The sequence below is a fragment of the Arachis stenosperma genome, chromosome 1 (assembly GCF_014773155.1).
Source record: "Arachis stenosperma cultivar V10309 chromosome 1, arast.V10309.gnm1.PFL2, whole genome shotgun sequence".
NCBI classification, from domain to species: domain Eukaryota; kingdom Viridiplantae; phylum Streptophyta; class Magnoliopsida; order Fabales; family Fabaceae; genus Arachis; species Arachis stenosperma.
The window spans coordinates 16883018-16897200 of NC_080377.1; the positions used below are offsets into that span (position 1 = coordinate 16883018).

Below are 14183 nucleotides of genomic sequence, written 5' to 3' on the forward strand. Positions count from 1 at the left end.
GTAAAGTCCAGAAAAGTGAATTTTAACTAAAAACTAATAAAAATATACTAAAAACTAACTAAATCCTACTAAAAACAATGCCAAAAAGCGTACAAATTATCCGCTCATCACAACACCAAACTTAAATTGTTGCTTGTCCCCAAGCAACCGAAAATCTAATAAGATAAAAAGAAGAGAATATGCAATGAATCCCAAAAACATCTATGAAGATCAGTATTAATTAGATGAGCGGGGCTTTTAGCTTTTTGCCTCTGAACAGTTTTGGCATCTCACTCTATCCTTTGAAATTCAGAATGATTGGCTTCTTTAGGAACTCAGAATCCAGATAGTGTTATTGATTCTCGTAGTTAAGTATGATGATTCTTGAACACAGCTACTTTATGAGTCTTGGCCGTGGCCCAAAGCACTCTGTCTTCCAGTATTACCACGGATACATACATGCCACAGACACATAATTGGGTGAACCTTTTCAGATTGTGACTCAGATTTGCTAGAGTCCCCAATTAGAGGTGTCCAAGGTTCTTAAGCACACTCTCTTTGCCTTGGATCACAACTTTATTTCTTTCTTTTTCTTTCTTTTTCTCTTTCTCCTTTTTTCGTTTTTTTTTCTTCTTCCTCTTTTTTTTTTTTGTATTCACTGCTTTTTCTTGCTTCAAGAATCATTTTTATGATTTTTCAGATCCTCAGTAACATGTCTCCTTTTTCATCATTCTTTCAAGAGCCAACAATTTTAACATTCATGAACAACAAATTCAAAAGACCTATGCACTGTTCAAGCATATATTCAGAAAACAAAAAGTATTGCCACCACATCAAAATAATTAATCTGTTATAAAATTCAAAATTCATGCAATTCTTCTCTTTTTCAATTAAGAACATTGTTTATTTAAGAGAGGTGATGGATTCATAGGACATTCATAACTTTAAGGCATAGACACTAAGACACAAATGATCATAAGACACAAACATGGATAAACATAAGCATGAAAATTCGAGAAACAAGAAAATAAAGAACAAGGAGATTAAAGAACGGGTCCACCTCAGTGATGGCGGCTTGTTCTTCTTCTTGAAGGTCTTATGGAGTGCTTGAGCTCCTCAATGTCTCTTCCTTGTCTTTATTGCTCCTCTCTCATGATTCTTTGATCCTCTCTAATTTCATGGAGGAGGATGGAATGTTCTTGGTGCTCCACCCTTAGTTGTCCCATGTTGGAACTCAATTCTCCTAGGGAGGTGTTGATTTGCTCCCAATAGTTTTGTGGAGGAAAGTGCATCCCTTGAGGCATCTCAGGGATTTCATGATGAGTAGGATCTCTTTTTGTTCCATCCTTTTCTTAGTGATGGGCTTGTCTTCATCAATGAGGATGTCTCCCTCTATGTCAACTCCAACTGAGTAACAGAGGTGACAAATAAGATGAGGAATGGCTAACCTTGCCAAGGTAGAGGACTTGAGGTCATGCCTTCTCAGTTGAACCGGCTTCCCTCTTGAATCTCTCTTCCATTGGGCGCCCTCTTCACAGATATCTATGAGGACTTGGTCCAACCTTTGATCAAAGTTGACCCTTCTTCATGGCCACAACTTCATAGAAGTGGTCTTGATGCACCCTTGAGATGAATCTCTCTATCTCCCATGACTCGGAGGTGGAAGCTTTTGCCTTCCCTTTCCTCTTTCTAGAGGTTTCTCCGGCCTTGGATGCCATAAATGGTTATGAAAAAACCAAAAAGCAAGGCTTTTACCACACCAAACTTAAAAGGTTTGCTCGTCCTCGAGCAAAAGAAGAAAGAAGAGAGTAGAAGAAGAAGAAATAGAGGAGATGGAGATGGCTTTATATAGGGGTGGAGAGAGGGGTAGGTGGGGATCCTGTGGGGGTCCACAGATCCTGAGGTGTCAAGGAAAATTCAACCCTGCACCAAGTGGCGTGCAAAAATGCACCCTTTGCCAATTCTGGCATTAAACGCCGGGCTGGTGCCCATTTCTGGCGTTTAACGCCAGCTTCTTGCCCTTTTCTGGTGTTTAACGCCAGTCTGGTGCCCCTTTCTGGCGTTAAACGCCCAGAATGGTGCCAGACTGGGCGTTAAACGCCCAACTGCTACCCTTACTGGCGTTTGAACGCCAGTAGGATCTTCCTCCAGGGTGTGCTATTTTTCTTCCTGTTTTTCATTCTGTTTTTGCTTTTTCAATTGATTTTGTGACTTCTCATGATCATCAACCTAAAGAAAACATAAAATAACAAAGGAAAATAGATAAAATATAACATTGGGTTGCCTCCCAACAAGCGCTTCTTTAAAGTCAGTAGCTTGACAGAGGGCTCTCATGGAGCCTCACAGATGCTCAGAGCAATGTTGGAACCTCCCAACACCAAACTTAGAGTTTGAATGTGGGGGTTCAACACCAAACTTAGAGTTTGGTTGTGGCCTCCCAACACCAAACTTAGAGTTTGACTGTGGGGGCTCTGGCTGACTCTGTTTTGAGAGAAGCTCTTCATGCTTCCTCTCCATGGTGACAGAGGGATATCCTTGAGCCTTAAACACAAAGGATTCTTCATTCACTTGAATGATCAGTTCACCTCTATCAACATCAATCACAGCCTTTGCTGTGGCTAGGAAGGGTCTGCCAAGGATGATGGATTCATCCATGCACTTCCCAGTCTCTAGGACTATGAAATCAGCAGGGATGTAATGGTCTTCAATCTTCACCAAAACATCCTCTACAAGTCCATAAGCTTGTTTTCTTGAATTGTCTGCCATCTCTAGTGAGATTCTTGCAGCTTGTACCTCAAAGATCCCTAGCTTCTCCATTACAGAGAGAGGCATGAGGTTTACACTTGACCCAAAGTCACACAGAGCCTTCTTGAAGGTCATGGTGCCTATGGTACAAGGTATTGAAAACTTCCCAGGATCTTGTCTCTTTTGAGGTAATCTCTGCCTAGACAAGTCATCCAGTTCTTTGGTGAGCAAAGGAGGTTTGTTCTCCCAAGTCTCATTACCAAATAACTTGTCATTTAGCTTCATGATTGCTCCAAGGTATTTAGCAACTTGCTCTTTAGTGACATACTCATCCTCTTCAGAGGAAGAATACTCATCAGAGCTCATGAATGGCAGAAGTAAATCTGTTGGAATCTCTATGGTCTCAGTGTGAGCCTCAGATTCCCATGGTTCCTCATTAGGGAACTCATTGGAGGCCATTGGACGTCCATTGAGGTCTTCCTCAGTGGCGTTCACTGCCTCTCCTTCCTCTCCAAATTCGGCCATGTTGATGGCCTTGCACTCTCCTTTTGGATTTTCTTCTGTATTGCTTGGAAGAGTACTAGGAGGGAGTTCAGTAATTTTCTTACTCAGCTGACCCACTTGTGCCTCCAAATTCCTAATGGAGGACCTTGTTTCAGTCGTGAAACTTTGAGTGGTTTTGATTAGATCAGAGACCATGGTTGCTAAGTCAGAGTGGTTCTGCTTAGAATTCTCTGTCAGTTGCTGAGAAGATGATGGAAAAGGCTTGCTATTGCTAAACCTGTTTCTTCCACCATTATTATTGTTGAAACCTTGTTGAGGTCTCTGTTGATCCTTCCATGAGAGATTTGGATGATTTCTCCATGAAGAATTATAGGTGTTTCCATAGGGTTCTCCCATGTAATTCACCTCTTCCATTGAAGGGTTCTCAGGATCATAAGCTTCTTCTTCAGATGAAGCATCCTTAGTACTGCTTGGTGCATTTTGCATTCCAGCCAGACTTTGAGAAATCAAATTGACTTGTTGGGTCAATATTTTGTTCTGAGCCAGTATGGCATTCAGAGTATCAATCTCAAGAACTCCTTTCTTCTGATTTGTCCCATTGTTCACAGGATTCCTTTCAGAAGTGTACATGAATTGGTTATTTGCAACCATTTCAATTAGTTCTTGAGCTTCTGTAGGCGTCTTCTTCAGATGAAGAGATCCTCCAGCAGAGCTATCCAAAGACATCTTGGACAGTTCAGACAGACCATCATAGAAAATACCTATGATGCTCCATTCAGAAAGCATGTCAGAAGGATATTTTCTGATCAATTGTTTGTATCTTTCCCAGGCTTCATAGAGGGATTCTCCTTTCTTCTGTCTGAAGGTTTGGACTTCCACTCTAAGCTTACTCAATTTTTGAGGTGGAAAGAACTTTGCCAAGAAGGCATTGACTAGCTTTTCCCAAGAGTTCAGGCTGTCTTTAGGTTGTAAGTCCAACCAAATTCTAGCTCTATCTCTTACAGCAAAAGGGAATAGCATAAGTCTGTAGACCTCAGGGTCAACCCCATTAGTCTTGACAGTGTCACAGATTTGCAAGAACTCAGCTAAAAACTGATGATGATCTTCCAATGGAAGTCCATGGAACTTGCAATTCTGTTGCATTAGAGAAACTAATTGAGGCTTAAGCTCAAAGTTGTTTGCTCCAATGGCAGGGATAGAGATGCTTCTCCCATAGAAGTCGGGAGTAGGTGCAGTAAAATCACCCAGCACCTTCCTTGCATTGTTGGCATTGTTGTTGTTTTCGGCTGCCATGGGTTCTTCTTCTTTGAAGATTTCTGTTAGGTCCTCTACAGAGAGTTGTGCCTTGGCTTCTCTTAGCTTTCGCTTCAAGGTCCTTTCAAGTTCAGGGTCAGCCTCAACAAGAATGCTTTTGTCTTTGCTCCTACTCATATGAAAGAGAAGAGAACAAGAAAATATGGAATCCTCTATGTCACAGTATAGAGATTCCTTGAGGTGTCAGAGGAACAGAAAAATAGAAGGAAGAGGTAGAAGAATTCGAACTTAGTGAGATAGAGTTCGAATTTGTGCTTTGAGGAGGAGTGTTACTCCATAAATAGAAGGATGTGAGAAGAGAGGAAGAGTTTTTTTTTTCGAAAATTAATTGGCAAAGAAAATAAAGGTATCAAAATTCTTAATGAGAATTCCAGGAATCATGCAATGTTAGTCTAAAGCTTCAGTCTAAAGGAATTAGACATGGATAGCCAAGCTTCAGCAGGACATTGCATTTAAGAGCTAAATTGATGAGAATCAATCAGCTTTGGTGATGATAAGATCATCACTTTGAAACACTAGAATTCATTCTTAAGAACTCTGAAAAATACCTAATCTAAGCAACAAGATGAACCGTCAGTTGTCCATACTCGAAACAATCCCCGGCAACGGCGCCAAAAACTTGGTGCACGAAATTGTGATCACTACTTTTCACAACTCAAATAATCCCTAGTAATGGCCCCAAAGACTTGGTGCTCAATACCATGGCATAAACACAACTTCGCACAACTAACCAGCAAGTGCACTAGGTCGTCCAAGTAATAAACCTTACGCGAGTAAGGGTCGATCCCACGGAGATTGTTGGTAGAAGCAAGCTATGGTCACCTTGTAAATCTCAGTCAGGCAGACTCAAATGGTTATGGATGATATATAAATAAAACATAAAGATAAAGATAGAGATACTTATGTATTTCATTGGTGAGAACTTCAGATAAGCGTATGAAGATGCTTTGTCCCTTCCGTCTCTCTGCTTTCGTACTGTCTTCATCCAATCCTTCTTACTCCTTTCCATGGCAAGCTGTATGCAAGGGTTTCACCGTTGTCAGTGGCTACCTCCCATCCTCTCAGTGGAAATGTTCAACGCACCCTGTCATGGCACGGCTATCCAGTTGTCGGTTCTCGATCATGTCGGAATAGAATCCAGTGATTCTTTTGCGTTTGTCACTAACGCCCCACAATCGCGAGTTTGAAGCTCGTCACAGTCATTCAATCATTGAATCCTACTCAGAATACCACAGACAAGGTTTAGACCTTCCGGATTCTCTTGAACGCCGCCATCAATTCTAGCTTATACCACGAAGACTCCGGTTAAAGAACCCAAGAGATATCTACCCAATCTAAGGTAGAACGGAGGTGATTGACGGTCACACGTTCATAGGTGAGAATAATGATGAGTGTCACGGATCATCACATTCATCAAGTTGAAGAACAAGTGATATCTTGGAACAAGAACAAGCTGAATTGAATAGAAGAACAATAGTAATTGCATTAATACTTGAGGTACAGCAGAGCTCCACACCTTAATCTATGGTGTGTAGAAACTCCACCGTTGAAAATACATAAGAACAAGGTCTAGGCATGGCCGTGAGGTCAGCCCCCAGTGATCTAAAGATACAAAATTATCAAAAGATGATCTAAGATCCAAAGATCCAAAGATGAAAATACAATAGCAAAAGGTCCTATTTATAGAGAACTAGTAGCTTAAGAATTACAAAGGTGAGTAAATGACATAAAAATCCACTTCCGGGCCCACTTGGTGTGTGTTTGGGCTGAGCATTGAAGCATTTTCGTGTAGAGACTCTTCTTGGAGTTAAACGCCAGCTTTTGTTCCAGTTTGGGCGTTTAACTCCCACTTTGGTGCCAGTTCCGGCGTTTAACGCTGGGAATTCTGAAGGTGACTTTGAACGCCGGTTTGAGCCATCAAATCTTGGGCAAAGTATGAACTATCATATATTGCTGGAAAGTCCAGGATGTCTACTTTCCAACGCCGTTGAGAGCGCGCCAATTGGGTCTCTTTAGCTCCAGAAAATCCACTTCGAGTGCAGGGAGGTCAGAATCCAACAGCATCTGCAGTCCTTTTCAGTCTCTGAATCAGATTTTTGCTCAGGTCCCTCAATTTCAGCCAGAAAATACCTAAAATCACAGAAAAATACACAAACTCATAGTAAAGTCCAGAAAAGTGAATTTTAACTAAAAACTAATAAAAATATACTAAAAACTAACTAAATCCTACTAAAAACATACTAAAAACAATGCCAAAAAGCGTACAAATTATCCGCTCATCAGTGCTGTTTGACAAATCCGTAGCTAAATATCCTTTTTCCCAAGGTCTAAAACCCATTGAATTATTCAACCCTGGAAACAATATAGTAAATGTCACATTTTGAATGTTTGGTTTCAAAACATTTGTGTCCAAATAAAAAATTATAAATGTTACGAGGGTTATCTGAAATGGTGATTTGGGCCAGACTCCTTTAAGGCGGCGTCCGACTTGTGCTGGTGCCGAGGTGCCGTCGTCCTAATTTCTTGTGAGGAAGTGGGGGTGGTACCTGCAAGAGACTCTGATGCTTAAGTTAGCAAGTGCCTTGAACATGTTTTTAGTATATTGGGACTTGAATATACCCGAGGGGTGTCAGTGTATTTATCGTAGAATAAATAACCACCTTTTGGAGTAGTTTCACCTTTGTGGATGGATAACCATTTCTTTTATCTTAGAAATTTGTTGAGATCTACCTTCTAGATGAGGTAGAGATAGTAAGAGATATCTAAAGAGGTAGTTACTTATTCAGATAAGTAGGGCTGGACCTCCTTGTCGTGCCCGACCTTTTATAAAGTCGGGCAAGTAGAAGAGGCCACCCATTTTTGGGTGGACTTTTATCCTTATTGGGCATATCTTTATGTTTTTGGGCCAGAGTATGAACACTGTCCCTGCTTAAGTCTAGGCTTTTAAAAGGTCAGGCTCGAGCATTTGTGGGTTCAATTTCCTTCGTCTGGTATGCCTTCTTTGGGAGGTCGGGTACTCAATGTCTTTCAAAAGTTTTGAAACATTGTTCTGTTTAATAACACGGCGTGGGTTATGCTACAGTTTTTTTGAGATCCGTGCGCATCATTAAAGAGGGGTGTGAAATGTCTTTTTTGTCTCTTTATGTCTTATAAATACTTTATTTCTTCCCCTTTCTTCCTTTTTCTGCTTTCATCATCCGTTTACTTCTCTGTCTTCTCCTTTTTCCATTCTTCATTTGTGTAACTATTTCTTATTTCAATATTTCTTTATCTTGAGGTTCTCAAAAGGTCTTGCTCATGCTCTAGGAGAGGACCATTCGTGTTTCTGCAGTTTGACGTGCCCTTCTATTTTCGCGCTTCTTCACGGTTGATGCTTTTATCTATTTTTTCTTGTTTTTCTATATTCTGGTATGTGTGAATGAATGGTAGTTGTAAAATGTTGCTTGTGATTATTACTCTGACTCTGGGGTTTTTCGTTCTTGAGAATCTAAAATTTGGTTTTTTGAAAAAAAATTGAAAAGATTTTCATTGTTGCTATTACTACTGCTGTGGTCCTGATCGTGGGATTCTATATTATCCCCAAATGATGCCATTTTCATATATAAGATGGCTTCAATTCCATGTGTAAGGGCATCACATGGTTATTTTTGTGTTCTAGGAAGGCTTCGCAAGGTTGGCCCGACCTCTTTTGGATTTTGTGAATGCCTGTGCTACCGTTGTTTATGTCCAGAAAGTTAGTGTCGACCTGTGATGTTGACCTGACCTTCTAATTTCTTAGCTTGCTTTGCTCGATTTATAGTGATATTTTTATTTTATTGTGTTGTAGGTGTAGTTGTATGTGTCGTTCAGTAGTTCACATCATGTCAACAAAGGTTCTGTCCTACTTGAAATGGGTATATTTATCTGTTTTTATCCCTGCCCCTATTATTGATAATGAATATGTCGAGGCCTTTCGTAGGCATCATAGGCTATGTTTAAGTTGAGAGGATGAGAGGAACTTTGAGATTGTTGTTTCGACCCTAAGGAGAGAGTCTGCTTCCTCCGACTTGATAGGTTGGAACGTGATGAGCGGATAATTTGTATACTTTTTGGCATTGTTTTTAGTATGTTTTTGATATCTTTTAGTTAGATTTTAGTACATTTTTATTAGTTTTTATTTAAAATTCACTTTTCTGGACTTTACTATGAGTTTGTGTGTTTTTCTGTGATTTCAGGTATTTTCTGGCTGAAATTGAGGGACCTGAGCAAAAATCTGATTCAGAGACCAAAAAGGACTGCAGATGCTGTTGGATTCTGACCTCCCTGCACTCGAAGTGGATTTTCTGGAGCTACAGAAGCCCAATTGGCGCGCTCTCAACGGCGTTGGAAAGTAGACATCCAGGGCTTTCCAGCAATATATAATAGTCCATACTTTGTCCAAGATTTGATGGCCCAAACCCGCGAAGCAATCCGGCCTCAGGAATTCCAGCGTTAAACGCCGGAACAGGAATAAAAGTTGGAGTTAAACGCCCAAACTGGCATGGGAGCTGGCGTTTAACTCCAGAAAAGGTCTCTACACGAATTTCCTTGATTGCTCAGCCCAAGCACACACCAAGTGGGCCCGGAAGTGGATTTTTATGTCATTTACTCATTTCTGTACACCTTAGGTTACTAGTTTACTATTAATAGGACCTTTTACTATTGTATTAGTAGACCTTGGTAGCTATCTTCACTTTTATGCTATCTTAGATCTTTGGGAGGCTGGCCATTCGGCCATGCCTAGACCTTGTTCTTATGTATTTTCAACGGTGGAGTTTCTACACACCATAGATTAAGGTGTGGAGCTCTGCTGTACCTCGAGTATTAATGCAATTACTATTGTTCTTCTATTCAACTCCGCTTGTTCTTTATCTAAGATATCACTCGTTCTTCAACCTATGAACAAGGTGACTGACAACCATTCTTGTTCTACAAGCATTCGAGGCTTTAGTGAATATCTCTTGGATTTCTGGTTGCACGATGCATGGTTGATCGCCTGACAACCGAGTGCTCATCTGACAAACGAGCCAGCCATTCCGTGAGATCAGAGTCTTCGTGGTATAGGCAAGAACTGATGGCAGCATTCAAGAGAATCCGGAAGGTCTAACCTTGTCTGTGGTGTTCTGAGTAGGATTCAATGATTGAATGACTGTGACGTGCTTCAAACCCTGAGGGCGGGGCGTTAGTGACAGACGCAAAAGAATCACTGGATTCTATTCCGGCCTGATTGAGAACCGACAGATGAATTCCGCTATGACCGTGACAGGGGCATATGCAATCGCTTTCACTGAGAGGATGGGAGGTAGCTGCTGACAACAGTGAGACCCTATACGAGCTTGCCATGGAAAGGAGTAAGAAGGATTGGATGAAGGCTGTAGGAAAGCAGAGAGACGGAAGGGAAGGCATCTTCATACACTTGTCTGAAGCTCTTACACCAATGATATACATAAGTATCACTATCTTTATCTTTTATGTTATTTTCGTTCATCATCATCATATACATTTGAGTTTGCCTGACTAAGATTTACAAGATGACCATAGCTTGCTTCAATACTAACAATCTCCGTGGGATCGACCCTTACTCACGTAAGGTTTTATTACTTGGACGACCCAGTGCACTTGCTGGTTAGTTGTGCGAAGTTGTGTAATGCCATGGTATTGAGCGCACCAAGTTTTTGGAGCCATTACCAGGGATTATGAGAGTTGTGAAAAAGTATAGTTCACAATTTCGCCGACCAAGTTTTTGGCGCCGTTGCCGGGGATTGTTCATGTTTTGAGCAAGCTTTTGGTAACATCAGAGCCAAGATCCGGCAACAACATCAAATTTTTGGTGTTATTGCCCGGGATTGTTTAGGCTGGACAACTGACGGTTCATCTTGTTGCTTAGATTAGGTATTTTTTTTTTTTCGAAATTCTTGAAGGTGAATTCTAGAGTTTCATGATGACTTGTTGAAATCTGGCTGGCTGAGAAGCCATGTCTAATCTGATTGGACCGAGGTTTCAACTTATCACCACAAGAGCTTGTTGATTTCGTATCAATCTTGCTGTTGGAGCAGTGATTTGCTAAGGCTTGGCTGACTTTGGTCATGTCTAGTGTTTTGGACCGAAGCTTTCTTTGAAAGCTTGGCTGGCTGTGAAGCCATGTCTAATTCCTGGACCGGAGCCTTAGACTAGCATTGCACTGATTCCTGGAATTCTCATTAAGAATTTTGATACTTTTTTTCACTTAATTTTCGAAAAATACAAAAAAAAAATTTGCAAAACCATAAAATCCCAAAAATATTTCTTGTTTGAGTCTAGAGTCTCATCTTAAGTTTAGTGTCAAATGCATGTTTTTGTTATATTTTTCGAATCCATGCATATATTTCTTTGTTTTGATCTTTGAATTCTATTGACTTGAAGTATTTTTTGTGTCTCATATGCATTCTCATATTGTTAGTGTCAGTAGTACACAAACTGCTAAGTTTGGTGTCTTGCATGCATTGTTATTTGATTCTTGTTGCATTTTGATTATTAAAAATCCAAAAATATTTTTAATTTGTGTCTTTTCAAGTCAATGATACAAAGAATTGAAGATTTAGAACATACTGCAGAGGAATTATACAGAAAAAGCTGAGCATTCAAAAATGCCCAGTGAAGAAGGCAGACTGGCGTTTAAACGCCAGCCAGGGTACCTGGTTGGGCGTTTAACGCCCAAAGAGGTAGCATTTTGGGCGTTAAACGCCAGAATGTATACCATTCTGGGCGTTTAACGCCAGGATGGTGCTAGGGAGAAGATTTTGTTTTCAAATCAAATCTTTTCAATCAAATGTTTTCAAAATCAATTTCTTTCTTTTTTAAAAGATACTTACTAACAATTAATGATTTGATTGAACATCACAAGATTGTTACCTTTTCTGTTGAGAAAGGTTTGAATGTTTCAAATCATATCTTTTCTTGTTAGGCAAGTCATTCATTTTTAAAATCATATCTTTTCAAATGGTTTTCAAATCATATCTTTTAAAAATGTTTTCAAATCATATCTTCTCAATCACATCTTTTTTAAACTCATAACTTTTCAATTAAATCTTTTTAACCACATCTTTTTCAAAACAGTTTTCAATCAAATCTTTTTAATTTCTAATTTCAAAATCTTTTTCAAAAATCACTTGGTTTCTTTTCCACTTTGATTTTCGAAAATCAATTGATGTTTTTCAAAAATGTTTTCAAAGTATTTTAATTAATTTTCGAAAATAAACTTCCCTCCTTCCCACATCCTTCTATTTATGGAGTACCACTCCTTCTCAATGCACAATTCGAACCTTATCTAACTAAAGTTCGAATTTATCTTCTCCTTCTTCTTTCTATTTCTCTTTTCCTCTGACACTTAAAGGAATCTCTATACTGTGACATAGAGGATTCCACATTTTCTTGTTCCCTTCTCTTTCATATGAGCAGGAGCAAGGACAAAGGCATTCTTGTTGAAGCTGATCCTGAACCTGAAAGGACTTTGAAGAGAAAGCTAAGAGAAGCCAAAGCACAACTCTCTTTAGAGGACCTGACCGAATTCTTCAAGGAAGAAAACATGGCAGCAGAAAACAACAACAATGCAAACAATGCAAGGAAGGTGCTGGGTGACTTTACTGCACCTACTCCTGATTTTTATGGGAGAAGCATCTCTATCCCTGCCATTGGAGCAAACAACTTTGAGCTTAAGCCTCAATTAGTTTCTCTAATGCAACAGAATTGCAAGTTCCATGGACTTCCAATGGAAGATCCTCATCAGTTTTTAGCTGAATTCTTGCAAATCTGTGACACAGTCAAGACTAATGGGGTTGACCCTGAAGTCTATAGACTGATGCTATTCCCTTTTGCTGTAAGAGACAGAGCTAGAATATGGTTGGACTCTCAACCTAAAGAAAGCCTGGACTCATGGGAAAAGCTAGTCAATGCCTTCTTGGCAAAATTCTTTCCACCACAAAGATGGAGTAAGCTTAGAGTGGAAGTCCAAACCTTTAGACAAAAGGATGGAGAATCCCTCTATGAAGCTTGGGAAAGATACAAACAATTAATCAGAAAATGTCCTTCTGACATGCTTTCTGAATGGAGCATCATAGGTATTTTCTATGATGGTCTCTCTGAACTATCTAAGATGTCCTTGGATAGCTCTGCAGGAGGATCTCTTCATCTGAAGAAGACGCCTACTGAAGCTCAAGAACTGATTGAAATGGTTGCAAATAACCAATTCATGTACACTTCTGAAAGAAATCCTGTGAACAATGGGACTAGTCAGAAGAAAGGAGTTCTTGATATTGACACTCTGAATGCCATTTTGGCCCAGAATAAAATATTGACTCAACAAGTCAATTTGATTTCTCAAAGTCTGTCTGGAATGCAAAATGCACCAAACAGTACTAAGGAAGCTTCATCTGAGGAAGAAGCTTATGATCCTGAGAACCCTTCCATGGAAGAGGTAAATTACCTAGGAGAACCCTATGGTAACACCTATAATTCTTCATGGAGAAATCACCCAAATCTTTCATGGAAGAATCACGAGAGACCTCAACAAGGTTTCAATAACAATGGTGGAAGAAACAGGTTTAACAATGGCAAGCCTTTTCCATCATCTTCTCAGCAACAGACAGAGAGCTCTAAGCAGAATAATTCTGACTTAGCAACCATGGTCTCTGATCTGATCAAAACCACTCAAAGTTTCATGACTGAAACTAGATCTTCCATTAGGAATTTGGAAGGACAAGTGGGTCAGCTGAGCAAGAAAATTACTGAACTTCCTCCAAGCACTCTCCCAAGTAACACTGAAGAAAATCCAAAAGGAGAGTGCAAAGCCATAAACATGGCCGAATTCTGGGAGGAAGAAGAGGCAGTGAACGCCACTGAGGAAGGCCTCACTGGACGTCCACTGGCCTCTAATGAGTTCCCCAATGAGGAACCTTGGGAATCTGAGGCTCAGACTGAGACCATAGAGATTCCCTTGGACTTGCTACTGCCTTTCATGAGCTCTGATGAGTATTCTTCCTCTGAAGAGGATGAGTATGTCACTGAAGAGCAAGTTGCTAAATACCTTGGAGCAATCATGAAGCTAAATGACAAGTTATTTGGAAATGAGACTTGGGAAGATGAACCTCCCTTGCTCACCAAAGAACTGGATGACCTGTCTAGGCAGAAACTGCCTCAAAAGAGGCAGGATCCTGGGAAGTTTTCTATACCTTGTACCATAGGCACCATGACCTTCAAGAAGGCCTTGTGTGACTTAGGGTCAAGTGTAAACCTCATGCCCCTCTCTGCAATGGAGAAATTAGGGATCTTTGAGGTGCAAGCTGCAAAAATCTCACTAGAAATGGCAGACAACTCAAGAAAACAAGCCCATGGACTTGTAGAGGATGTTCTGGTTAAGGTTGAAAACCATTACATTCCTACTGATTTCATAGTCCTAGAGACTGGGAAGTGCATGGATGAATCCATCATCCTTGGCAGACCATTCCTAGCCACAGCAAAGGCTGTGATTGATGTTGATAGAGGAGAGTTGATCATTCAAGTGAATAAAGAATCCATGGTGTTTAAGGCCCAAGGATATCCCTCTATCATCATGGAGAAGAAGCATGAAGAGCTTCTCTCAAAACAGA

At 40.2% G+C, this 14183-nt stretch overlaps 1 non-coding gene across 1 annotated transcript; it reads right to left on the reverse strand.

Moving 5' to 3' along the window:
• Nucleotides 1–12529: 12529 nt before the first annotated feature.
• On the reverse strand, nucleotides 12530–12637 carry LOC130955371 (small nucleolar RNA R71). The gene has a single exon (XR_009076736.1). It is a non-coding gene; the product is annotated as a small nucleolar RNA R71 (small nucleolar RNA).
• Between the last annotated feature and the right edge of the window lie 1546 nt (nucleotides 12638–14183).